Below are 11,594 nucleotides of genomic sequence, written 5' to 3' on the forward strand. Positions count from 1 at the left end.
AAGTTTGAGGAGACAAGTCATGAAAATGACAAAGTCCAAACGCTCCAGGCGTGCCGTCCAGGGGGGCGGACCCAGCTGGTCGGACCGGCGGGAGCTGCGGCGGCCGGGGAAGAGCCGAGTGTCAATGCAGGTCACGAGAACCGGTATGAGGGTAAACCTGGCCGCTCCGGGCCGAGGCACGGTTCCAGGAGGGCGGAAGGAGCGGGCCCGCTTCCCCTGATAGCGCCGACGGCGGTAAAATAAGGCCTCGCAAAACGTCAGCACGAACACCTTGTCGGGGTATAAGGGAACGAGCGGTGTGCGGTCTTTGACAAAGTGACAGTGTTTCTCAAAAAAGCACCCCCGGCAGATGTGTGCAGACGGGGCTGGCTGGTGTGGGAGAGCGGCGGGCTGTTGGCAGCAGTGTGCTGGCTGCAGGGGTGGCCCGGGGCGGCTGCGGAGGGCCCCCAAAGCGCACCTACCAGCAGTAGCTCAAGACCCTGGCTGAGCCTCCGATGTCCCCGGGCAGGACCCCAGCAGGCCGGGCACGGACCGCAGCTTGCCCCCTTTGCCGTCCGATGAAGCTTGCACGGTCAGAAAAAGTTTCAAAGTCCCAACGGGGGAGAGAGTGTTGACGGCGAGGGGGCGCTGGCTGCTCCAGGGGCCGGGAGGGAGGCCCTGGAGGTCGGCCTGGGGGTGAGTGGAGCGGCCCCCGTGTGTCCCTGAGCGTCCCCCGGTCTTTGGTCGAGAGGGGGTCTCAGCCGCTAATGTGCCCGCCCGGGTACCTAGGGAGGCCGGCCTGGGGCGAGTGGAGCAGCCCCCGTGTGTCCCTGAGCGTCCCCTGGCGTTTGCTGAAGAGGGGGTCTCAGCCGCTAATGTGCCCGCCCGGGTACCTAGGGAGGCCGGCCTGGGGCGAGTGGAGCAGCCCCCGTGTGTCCCTGAGCGTCCCCTGGCGTTTGCTGAAGAGGGGGTCTCAGCCGCTAATGTGCCCGCCCGGGTACCTAGGGAGGCCGGCCTGGGGCGAGTGGAGCAGCCCCCGTGTGTCCCTGAGCGTCCCCTGGCGTTTGCTGAAGAGGGGGTCTCAGCCGCTAATGTGCCCGCCCGGGTACCTAGGGAGGCCGGCCTGGGGCGAGTGGAGCAGCCCCCGTGTGTCCCTGAGCGTCCCCTGGCGTTTGCTGAAGAGGGGGTCTCAGCCGCTAATGTGCCCGCCCGGGTACCTAGGGAGGCCGGCCTGGGGCGAGTGGAGCAGCCCCCGTGTGTCCCTGAGCGTCCCCTGGCGTTTGCTGAAGAGGGGGTCTCAGCCGCTAATGTGCCCGCCCGGGTACCTAGGGAGGCCGGCCTGGGGCGAGTGGAGCAGCCCCCGTGTGTCCCTGAGCGTCCCCTGGCGTTTGCTGAAGAGGGGGTCTCAGCCGCTAATGTGCCCGCCCGGGTACCTAGGGAGGCCGGCCTGGGGCGAGTGGAGCAGCCCCCGTGTGTCCCTGAGCGTCCCCTGGCGTTTGCTGAAGAGGGGGTCTCAGCCGCTAATGTGCCCGCCCGGGTACCTAGGGAGGCCGGCCTGGGGCGAGTGGAGCAGCCCCCGTGTGTCCCTGAGCGTCCCCTGGCGTTTGCTGAAGAGGGGGTCTCAGCCGCTAATGTGCCCGCCCGGGTACCTAGGGAGGCCGGCCTGGGGCGAGTGGAGCAGCCCCCGTGTGTCCCTGAGCGTCCCCTGGCGTTTGCTGAAGAGGGGGTCTCAGCCGCTAATGTGCCCGCCCGGGTACCTAGGGAGGCCGGCCTGGGGCGAGTGGAGCAGCCCCCGTGTGTCCCTGAGCGTCCCCTGGCGTTTGCTGAAGAGGGGGTCTCAGCCGCTAATGTGCCCGCCCGGGTACCTAGGGAGGCCGGCCTGGGGCGAGTGGAGCAGCCCCCGTGTGTCCCCGAGCGCCCCCCGGTCTCTGGTGGAGAGGGGGTCTCAGCCGCTAATGTGCCCGCCTCAGGGAGTCCGGCCTGGGGCGAGTGGAGCAGCCCCCGTGTGTCCCCGAGCGCCCCCCGGTCTCTGGTGGAGAGGGGGTCTCAGCCGCTAATGTGCCCGCCTCAGGGAGTCCGGCCTGGGGCGAGTGGAGCAGCCCCCGTGTGTCCCCGAGCGCCCCCCGGTCTCTGGTGGAGAGGGGGTCTCAGCCGCTAATGTGCCCGCCTGGGTACCCAGGGAGGCCGGCCTGGGGCGAGTGGAGCAGCCCCCGTGTGTCCCTGAGCGTCCCCCGGTCATTGGTGGAGAGGGGGTCTCAGCTGCTAATGTGCCCGCCTCAGGGAGGCCGGCCTGGGGCGAGTGGAGCAGCCCCCGTGTGTCCCCGAGCGCCCCCCGGTCTCTGGTGGAGAGGGGGTCTCAGCCGCTAATGTGCCCGCCTCAGGGAGTCCGGCCTGGGGCGAGTGGAGCAGCCCCCGTGTGTCCCCGAGCGCCCCCCGGTCTCTGGTGGAGAGGGGGTCTCAGCCGCTAATGTGCCCGCCTCAGGGAGTCCGGCCTGGGGCGAGTGGAGCAGCCCCCGTGTGTCCCCGAGCGCCCCCCGGTCTCTGGTGGAGAGGGGGTCTCAGCCGCTAATGTGCCCGCCCGGGTACCCAGGGAGGCCGGCCTGGGGCGAGTGGAGCAGCCCCCGTGCGTCCCTGAGCGCCCCCCTGGCGTTTGCTCAAGAGGGGGTCCCAGCCGCCAATATGGCCGCCCGGGTACCCGCGGGGGCCGCCCTGGGGCGAGTGGAGCAGCCCCCGTGTGCCCCTGAGCGCCCCCTGGCGTTCGCTGAAGAGGGGGTCTCAGCCGCCAATATGGCCGCCCGGGTGCCCGGGGGAGCGGCCTGGGGTGGCCCTGTGCAGCCTCCGGGCGCCCCTGAGTGTTTTCCAGTATCTGGCCGAGACACCCCCTGACCCTCCGACTGTGTCCGTTTGGAGCGCCTGGTGCCTGGGCACCCCCTGAGTGTTTTTCAGTATCTGGCCGAGACACCCCCTGACCCTCCGACTGTGTCCGTTTTTAGTGCCTGGTGCCTGGGCACAGACCGCGGCAGCTCCCGCTGGCCGCATTGACAGAGTGCTGAAAAAATGACAAAGTCCGAAAATGCCTGAGAACCGGGAAGGGGACAAACCGGCGGCTCCAGGCCGAGCCGGAGTTCCAGGAGGTCGGCATGATTTTGCCGGTTTCCCCATAGGAGGTGCCAAGTTGCCAAAATGGGGGAACTCAAAAAAGCACCCCCGCCAGATGTATGTAGGGGGGCTGGATGGTCGATGGGGAGTGGGTGCCTGGCAGCAGGGGCCACCCCGCGCAGGTGCCCCGGGGGGCCCGCGGGGGGCCCCCGAAGACACCCCCCCCAGCACTCGCTGAAAACCCCGTCCGAGCCGCCCGCGCTGCCCGGAGGGAGTCCCGGGAGGCCGGGCACGGCCCGCAGGTCTCTCCCTCTGCCCCCCGGTGAGGTTTGCACGGGGGGGAAAAGTTTCAAAGTCCCGACGGGGGGCGAGAGACAGTGCGGCGAGGGGTGGCGGGCTGCTCCGCGGACCCGGGGGAAGCCCGGGGAGGGCGGCCTGAGGGCGCGGAGGGCCCCCTGAGAGTGCCTACGGGTAGTAGGTGAGAAACCCTGCCTGTACCTCCCACGGGGCCCGGGCAGGGACCCCGGGAGGCCGGGCAGAGCCCGCAGGTCGCCCCCTTCCCGTCCGATGAAGCTCGCACGGTCAGAAAAGTTTCAAAGTCCCAACGGGGGGAGAGTGTTGACGGCGAGGGGGGTGCAGGCTGCTCCAGGGTCCGGGGGCAGCCCCTGGAGGTCGGCCTGGGGGTGTGGAGGGGCCCCCCTGAGAGCACCCAACAGTAGTTGCTCAAGACCCTGCCTGAGCCTCCGATGTGCCCGGGCATGAACCCCAGGAGGCGGGGAACAGCCGTGGCAGCCCCTGCTGAAGTCCTTGGCAGTTGGCAGAGGCGAGTCTTGGGGAAAAAAACGACAAAGTCCAAACGCTCCAGGCGCCGGCCAGGGGGGCGGACGTGGCTGGCCTGGCCGGCGGGTGCTGCGGCTGCCGGGGCTGAGCCGAGTGTCGATGCATCTCCTGAGAACCGGGAAGGGGACAAACCGGTGGCTCCAGGCCGAGCTCGAGTTCCAGGAGGTCGGCCTGACTCTGGAGGTTTTCCCCTTGGCTTTTCCCCATTGGCCAAAATGGGGGAAGTCAAAAAAGCACCCCCGGCAGATGTATGCAGAGGGGCTGGCTGGTGATGGGGAGCGGGCTGTTGGCAGCGGTGTGCTGGCTGCAGAGGTGTGCATGGGCGGCTGCGGAGGGCCCCCTGAGTGCACCTGCCCGTGGTGGCTGAAAACCCAGGCTGAGCCTCCGATGTCCCCGGGCAGGACCCCAGGAGGCCGGGCAGAGCCCGCCGCTTGCCCCCTTGCCGTTTGACGAAGCTTGCACGGTCAGAAAAGTTTCAAAGTCCCAACGGGGAGAGAGTGTTGAGGGCGAGGGGGTGCTGGCAGCTCCAGGGGCCGGGAGGGAGGCCCTGGAGGTGGGCCTGGGGGGTGTGGCGGGGCCCCCTGAGAGCACCTACCAGCAGTTGCTCAAGACCCTGCCCGAGCCTCCGGTGTTGCAGGGCAGGACACCCATTGGCGGGGAACAGCAGGTGGCAGCCCCTGCTGTAGTCCTTGGCAGTTGGCAGAGATGAGTCTTTGAGAAAAAACGACAAAGTCCAAACGCTCCAGGCGCCGGGCAGGGTGGCGGACCCGGCTGGCCGGGCCGGCGGGGGCTGCGGCTGCCGGGGCTGAGCCGAGTGTCAAGGCATGTCCTGAGAACCGGGAAGGGGGCAAACCAGTAGCTCCAGGCCGGGCTAGGGTTCCAGGAGGTCGGCCTGACTCTGGAGGTTTTCCCCCTGGCTTTTCCCCATAGGCCAACATGGGGGAAGTCAAAAAAGCACCCCCGGCAGATGTATGCAGAGGGGCTGGCGGGTGATGGGGAGCGGGCTGTTGGCAGCCGTGTGCTGGCTGCAGAGGGCCCCCGAGGTGCTGCACCTACCAGTAGTTGCTCAAGACCCCCCCTGACCCTCTGGTGTTGCAGGGCAGGAAACCCAGGAGGCGGGGAACAGCCCGTGGCAGCCCCTGCTGAATCCCACGGCAGTTGGCAGAGATGAGTCTTTGAGAAAAATGACAAAGTCCAAACGCTCCAGGCGTGCCGGCCAGGGGGGCGGACCCGGCTGGCCGGGCCGGCGGGAGCTGCGGCTGCCGGGGCTGAGCCGAGTATCGATGCATGTCGTGAGAACCGGTATGAGGGTAATCCTGGGCCCTCCGGGCCGAGGCACGGTTCCAGGAAGGCGGAAGGAGCGGGCCTGTTTGCCCTGATAGCGCCGACGGCGGTAAATTAAGGCCTCGCAAAACGTCAGGACGAACACCTTTTTTGCATATAAGGGAACGAGCGGTGTGCCGTCTTTGACAAAGTGACTATTTCTCAGAGTGCTGAGAAGGGAGTGGGGACCGCTCAAAGTCAAAGCGCCGCGGCCGCCCCTCTGCCACCTCCCTGGGAGCAGAGTCATCGAGCGCGAGTGTCCCCACTCCGCCTGTGCAGGCCGCGGGGCCGACAGGCTGGCTGGCTGCCCGGGCAGACCCCGCTCTCCGAGCGGCCGGGCGCCACGTTCGAGAGGTGTACGAAGCCACCTTGGGGGCCTGCGGAGGCCCCCCTGAGAGCGCCTCCAAGCCCTTGCTGAGAACCCTGTCCTAGATGCCTGCGCGGGCAGGCGGGACCCCACCAGGAGGCCGTGCACAGCCCGCGGCAGCCACTGCTGAAGCCCGGGGCAGTTGGCAGAGATGAGTCTTTGAAAAAAAATGACAAAGTCCAAACGCCTCCAGGCGCCGGCCAGGGGGACGGACCCGGCTGGCCGGGCCGGCGGGAGCTGCGGCGGCTGGGGCTGAGCCGAGTGGCGATGCACGTCCTGAGAACCGGGAAGGGGACAAACCGGTAGCTCCAGGCCGGGCTAGAGTTCCAGGAGGTCGGCCTGACTCTGGAGGTTTCCCCCCTGGCTTTTCCCCATAGGCCAAAGCGGGGGAAGTCAAAAATGCACCCCCAGCAGATGTATGCAGAGGGGCTGGCTGGTGATGGGGAGCGGGCTGTTGGCAGCGGTGTGCTGGCTGCAGGGGTGGCCCGGGGCGGCTGCGGAGGGCCCCCGAGGTGCACCTACCAGCAGTAGCTCAAGACCCTGCCTGAGCCTCCGGTGTTGCAGGGCAGGACACCCAGGAGGCGGGGAACAGCCCGCGGCAGCCCCCGCTGAAGTCCATGGCATTTGCCAGAGGAGAGTGTTGGATGAAAAAACGACAAAGTCCAGACGCTCCGGGCGCCGGCCAGGGGGACGGACCCGGCTGGTCGGGCCGGCGGGAGCTGCGGCTGCCGGGGCTGAGCCGAGTGTCGATGCATGTCGTGAGAACCGGTATGAGGGTAATCCTGGGCCCTCGGGGCCGAGGCACGGTTCCAGGAAGGCGGAAGGAGCGGGCCCGCTTCCCCTGATAGCGCCGACGGCGGTAAAATAAGGCCTCGCAAAACGTCAGGACGAACACCTTTTTTGCATATAAGGGAACGAGCGGTGTGCGGTCTTTGACAAAGTGACTATTTCTCAATGTGCTGAGAAGGGAGTGGGGACCGCTCAAAGTCAAAGCACCGCGTCCGCCCCTCTGCCACCTCCCTGGGAGCAGAGTCATCGAGCGCGAGGGTCCCCACTCCGCCTGTGCAGGCCACGGGGCCAACAGGCTGGCTGGCTGGCTGCCCGGGCGACCCCCCCCCTCCGAGATGCCGGGCCGGGGCAGACTGTGCAAACGAGCGCGGGCGTGTTTTCTTCCCCTGGGGTGGAGCCCTTCCACCCCACGCCGTCCGAGGCCCGTTGGCCTCGGGCGGCCTGCCTCCGAGAGTGGGAGAGAGACGGAGGACGGCGGCCCGCGGCGGCGCGAGGCGTCCCCGTTGTTCCACCACGGCTGCCAGCCGGTCGATCCTGCCGGTAGCCTGGGCTTGTCTCCGCTCCGCCTGTCCAGGCCGTGGGGCCCACAGGCGGCTTGCCCGGGAAGACCCCGCTCTCCGAGCGGCCGGGCGCCACGTTCAAGAGGTGTACGGAGCCACCTGTGGGGGGTCTGCGGAGGCCCCCCCTGAGAGCGCTGATAACCCTGTCCTAGCTGCCTGCGCGGGCAGGCGGGACCCCCAAGAGGCCGGGCACAGCCCGCGGCAGCCCCCGCCGAAGTCCACGGCAGTTGGCAGAGACGAGTCTTGGAGAGAAAACGACAAAGTCCAGACGCTCCAGGCGCCGGCCAGGGGTGCGGACCCGGCTGGCCGGGCCGGCGGGAGCTGCGGCTGCCGGGGCTGAGCCGAGTGTCGACGCATGTCGTGAGAACCGGTATGAGGGTAATCCTGGGCCCTCGGGGCCGAGCTACGGTTCCATGAAGGCGGAAGGAGCGGGCCTGTTTCCCCTGATAGCGCCGACGACGGTAAAATAAGGGCTCGCAAAACGTCAGGACGAACACCTTTTTTGCATATAAGGGAACGAGCGGTGTGCGGTCTTTGACAAAGTGACTATTTCTCAGAGTGCTGGAGTGGGGACCGCTCAAAGTCAAAGCACCGCGGCCGCCCCTCTGCCACCTCCCTGGGAGCAGAGTCATAGAGCGCAAGTGTCCCCACTCCGCCTGTGCAGGCCGCGGGGCCAACAGGCTGGCTGGCTGGCTGCCCGGGCGACCCCCCTCCGAGATGCCGGGCTGAGGCGTAGGCAGCCGCCTCCATCACCACCACCCAAGGCGAGAGAGTGGGTCAACGGGAGAGCCGTCGCGGCCGGGGGACCCTCGCCGCGCCCATGTCCGGGGAAGGACCACAAGGGCCCTGCTCCCCGGCGCCCCGGCGAGCGGGTTCACCCTCGGCGCGTACGGCTCTCGAGGATGGGGAAGGGACGCGCGTGGGCGTCCCTCCCGTCCCCCGCGGAAGAAGGCGAGCGACTCTGCGCGTCGGGACACCCCGCGGAGCCCCCTGCGGGGGGAGTACTCCGGGGGAGAAGCGTGGCGCAGGGGGTGCAGCCCTTTCCCAGGCCACCGTGCGACGGCGTCGGTGGGGCCGACGCCGAGAGAGAGAACGATCCGGGCTCTCCCGCCTCAGGGCGGCCGAGAGCGGGGCACGGGCCCCACGTTTGGTGAAGGTTTTCCCGAAAGCGAAGGACCCCCGCCTGTCCCCTCGGGCTCCGGCCGATGCGGGCGGTCCAGGGCGGGGATAGGGGACGGCGGCCTGCGGACGACGCGCTTTATCCCCAGAAGGAGCGAGGCATGAGGGGGTGTTCCACCCCCGCCGGCCGGTCTCGCTCCTTCTCCGGGCTACCCCTCGGCGGAGTAAAGACCCCCGGGTCAACGCTCCCGCGTCCGGGCGCCGGCGCGCGTCCCCTTCCCGCGGGGGGTGGATCCCTTCCACCCCCGGCCGTCCGAGGCCCGTGCGCCTCGGGCGGCCTCCCTTCCGAGAGAGGGAGAGAGAGAGACGGAGGACGGTGGTCCGCGACGGCGCGAGGCGTCCGTGTTGTGTTCCCCACGGCGGCTACCCGGTCGATCCCGCCCGCCGGTAGCCTTGGCTTGCCCCCGTTCCGCCTGTCCAGGCCGCGGGGCCGACGGGCTGTCTGCCCGGGTAGACCCCGCTCTCACCGAGCGGCCGGGCGGCCACGTTCAAGAGGTGTACGAAGCCACCTCGGGGTGGAGCCCTTCCACCCCTGGCCGTCCGAGGCCCGTGCGCCTCGGGCGGCCTCCCTTCCGAGAGAGGGAGAGAGACGGAGGACGGTGGTCCGCGACGGCGCGAGGCGTCCAACTTGTGTTCCCCACGGCGGCTACCCGGTCGATCCCGCCCGCCGGTAACCTTGGCTTGTCCCCACTCCGCCTGTCCAGGCCGCGGGGCCAACAGGCTGTCCGCCCGGGTAGACCCCGCTCTCCGAGCGGCCGGGCGCCACGTTCAAGAGGTGTACGAAGCCACCTTGGGGGGGCTGCGGTGCCCCCCACCCCTGAGAGTGCCTCCCAGGCCGAGGGAGCCCGGCGGTCGAGTGTCGTAGGAAAGCGCGTGCCACGGCTGTGTCGGTCACAGGGGCCAGAGGTAGTTTGGGCAACGGCTTAGATCCGTATGAAGCTCATCCTTTCCGGCCTGTTCTGGCGGCGGCTAGGCGCGCGCGCGCGAATGGCACGACACCCCTGGTTCCAGCGAGGCGACGGCGCCCCGCACCCCACTCTCCGGGCCGAGCAGAGCCCCCGAGCGCAAGAGTCCCCGCTCCGCCTGTCCAGGCCGCGGGGCCAGCAGGCTGTCTGCCCGGGTAGACCCCGCTCTCACCGAGCGGCCGGGCGCCACGTTCAAGAGGTGTACGAAGCCACCTTGGGGTGGAGCCCTTCCACCCCTGGCCGCCCGAGGCCCGTGCGCCTCGGGCGGCCCCCCTTCCGAGAGAGGGAGAGAGACGGAGGACGGTGGTCCGCGACGGTGCGAGGCGTCCAACTTGTGTTCCCCCACGGCGGCTACCCGGTCGATCCCGCCCGCCGGTAGCCTTGGCTTGCCCCCACTCCGCCTGTCCAGGCCGCGGGGCCGACGGGCTGTCTGCCCGGGTAGACCCCGCTCTCCGAGCGGCCGGGCGCCACGTTCAAGAGGTGTACGTAAAGCCACCTTGGGGGGCTGCGGTGCCCCCCGCCCCGAGAGTGCCTCCCATTCCGAGGGGAGCCTGGCGGTCGAGTGTCGTAGGAAAGCGCGTGCGCGGCTGTGTCGGTCACACGGGCCAGAGTTAGTTTGGGCAACGGCTTAGATCCGTATGCAGCTCAACCTTCCCGGCCTGTTCTGGCGGCGGCTAGGCGCGCGCGAACGTCACGACGCCCCAGGTTCCAGCGAGGCGACGGCGCCCCGCACCCCGCTCTCCGGGCCGTGCAGAGCCCCCCCGAGCGCAAGAGCCCCCGCTCCGCCTGTCCAGGCCGCGGGGCCGACAGGCTGTCTGCCCGCGTAGACCCCGCTCTCACCGAGCGGCCGGGCGCCACGTTTAAGAGGTGTACGAAGCCACCTTTGGGGGGGCTGCGGTGGCCCCCTGCCCCGAGAGTGCCTCCCAGGCTGAGGGAGCCCGGCGGTCGAGTGTCGTAGGAAAGCGCGCGCGCGGCTGTGTCACACGGGCCAGAGTTAGTTTGGGCAACGGCTTAGATCCGTATGCAGCTCAACCTTTCCGGCCTGTTCTGGCGGCGGCTAGGCGCGCGCGAACGTCACGCCGCCCCAGGTTCCAGCGAGGCGACGGCGCCCCGCACCCCGCTCTCCGGGCCGTGCAGAGCCCCCACGAGCGCAAGAGCCCCCGCTCCGCCTGTCCAGGCCGCGGGGCCGACAGGCTGTCTGCCCGCGTAGACCCCGCTCTCCGAGCGGCCGGGCGCCACGTTCAAGAGGTGTACGAAGCCACCTTAAGGGGGCTGCGGTGGCCCCCTGCCCCGAGAGTGCCTCCCAGGCTGAGGGAGCCCGGCGGTCGAGTGTCGTGGGAAAGCGCGCGCGCGGCTGTGTCACACGGGCCAGAGTTAGTTTGGGCAACGGCTTAGATCCGTATGCAGCTCAACCTTTCCGGCCTGTTCTGGCGGCGGCTAGGCGCGCGCGCACGTCACGACGCCCCTGGTTCCAGCGAGGCGACGGCGCCCCGCCACCCCACTCTCCGGGCCGAGCAGAGCGTCCGCTCTCGCTCCTTGGAGCAGAGCCCCCGAGCGCAAGAGTCCCCGCTCCCGCCTGTCCAGGCCGCGGGGCCGACAGGCTGTCTGCCCGGGTAGACCCCGCTCTCACCGAGCGGCCGGGCCGCAACGTTCAAGAGGTGTACGAAGCCACCTTGGGGGGGCTGCGGAGCCCCCCCTCCCCATGAGAGCGCCTCACAGGCTTTGCTGATAACCCCGTCCTAGCTGCCTGCGCGGGCAGGCGGGACCCCCAGGAGGCCGCGCATAGCCCGCGGCAGCCACCGCTGAAGTCCACAGCAGTTGGCAGATAGGAGTCTTGGAGAAAAAAACGACAAAGTGCAAACGCTCCAGGCGCCGACCAGGGGCGCGTACCTGGCTGGCCGGGCCGGCGGGAGCTGCGGCTGCTGGAGTTGCACCGAGTGTCGATGCATGTCGTGAGAACCGGTATGAGGTTGAACCTGGGCCCTCGGGGCCGAGGCGCGGTTCCAGGGAGACGGAAGGAGCGGGCGTGTTTCCCCTGATAGCGCCGACGACGGTAAAATAAGGCCTCGCAAAACGTCAGGACGAACACCTTTTTTGCATATAAGGGAACGAGCGGTGTGCGGTCTCTGACCAAGTGAGTATTTCTCAAACTCGAAGCACCCGCGGCGGCCTCCCCTCTGCCGCCACCCCGCACCCTCCTGGGGCAGAGCCACCGAGAGCAAGAGTCCCCCCCGCACTCCGCCTGCGCAGGCCGCGGGGCCAGCAGGCTGGCCGGCTTGCCCGCCCGGGTGACCCCCCTCCGAGACGCCGGGCGGAGGCCTTCCCACGCGAGAGAGTGGGTCGACGTGAGAGCCGACGCGGCCAGGGGACCCTCGCCGCGCCCCTGTCCGGGGCAGGACCTCAAGGGCCGAGCACCCCTACCGAGCCCCGGACGAACTCCGGCGAGCAGGTCCACACGCCGGCGTACGGCCCTCGGCGACGGGGAAGGGACGC

This window comes from Eleutherodactylus coqui, unplaced genomic scaffold, assembly GCF_035609145.1.
Source record: "Eleutherodactylus coqui strain aEleCoq1 unplaced genomic scaffold, aEleCoq1.hap1 HAP1_SCAFFOLD_164, whole genome shotgun sequence".
Lineage (NCBI taxonomy): Eukaryota > Metazoa > Chordata > Amphibia > Anura > Eleutherodactylidae > Eleutherodactylus > Eleutherodactylus coqui.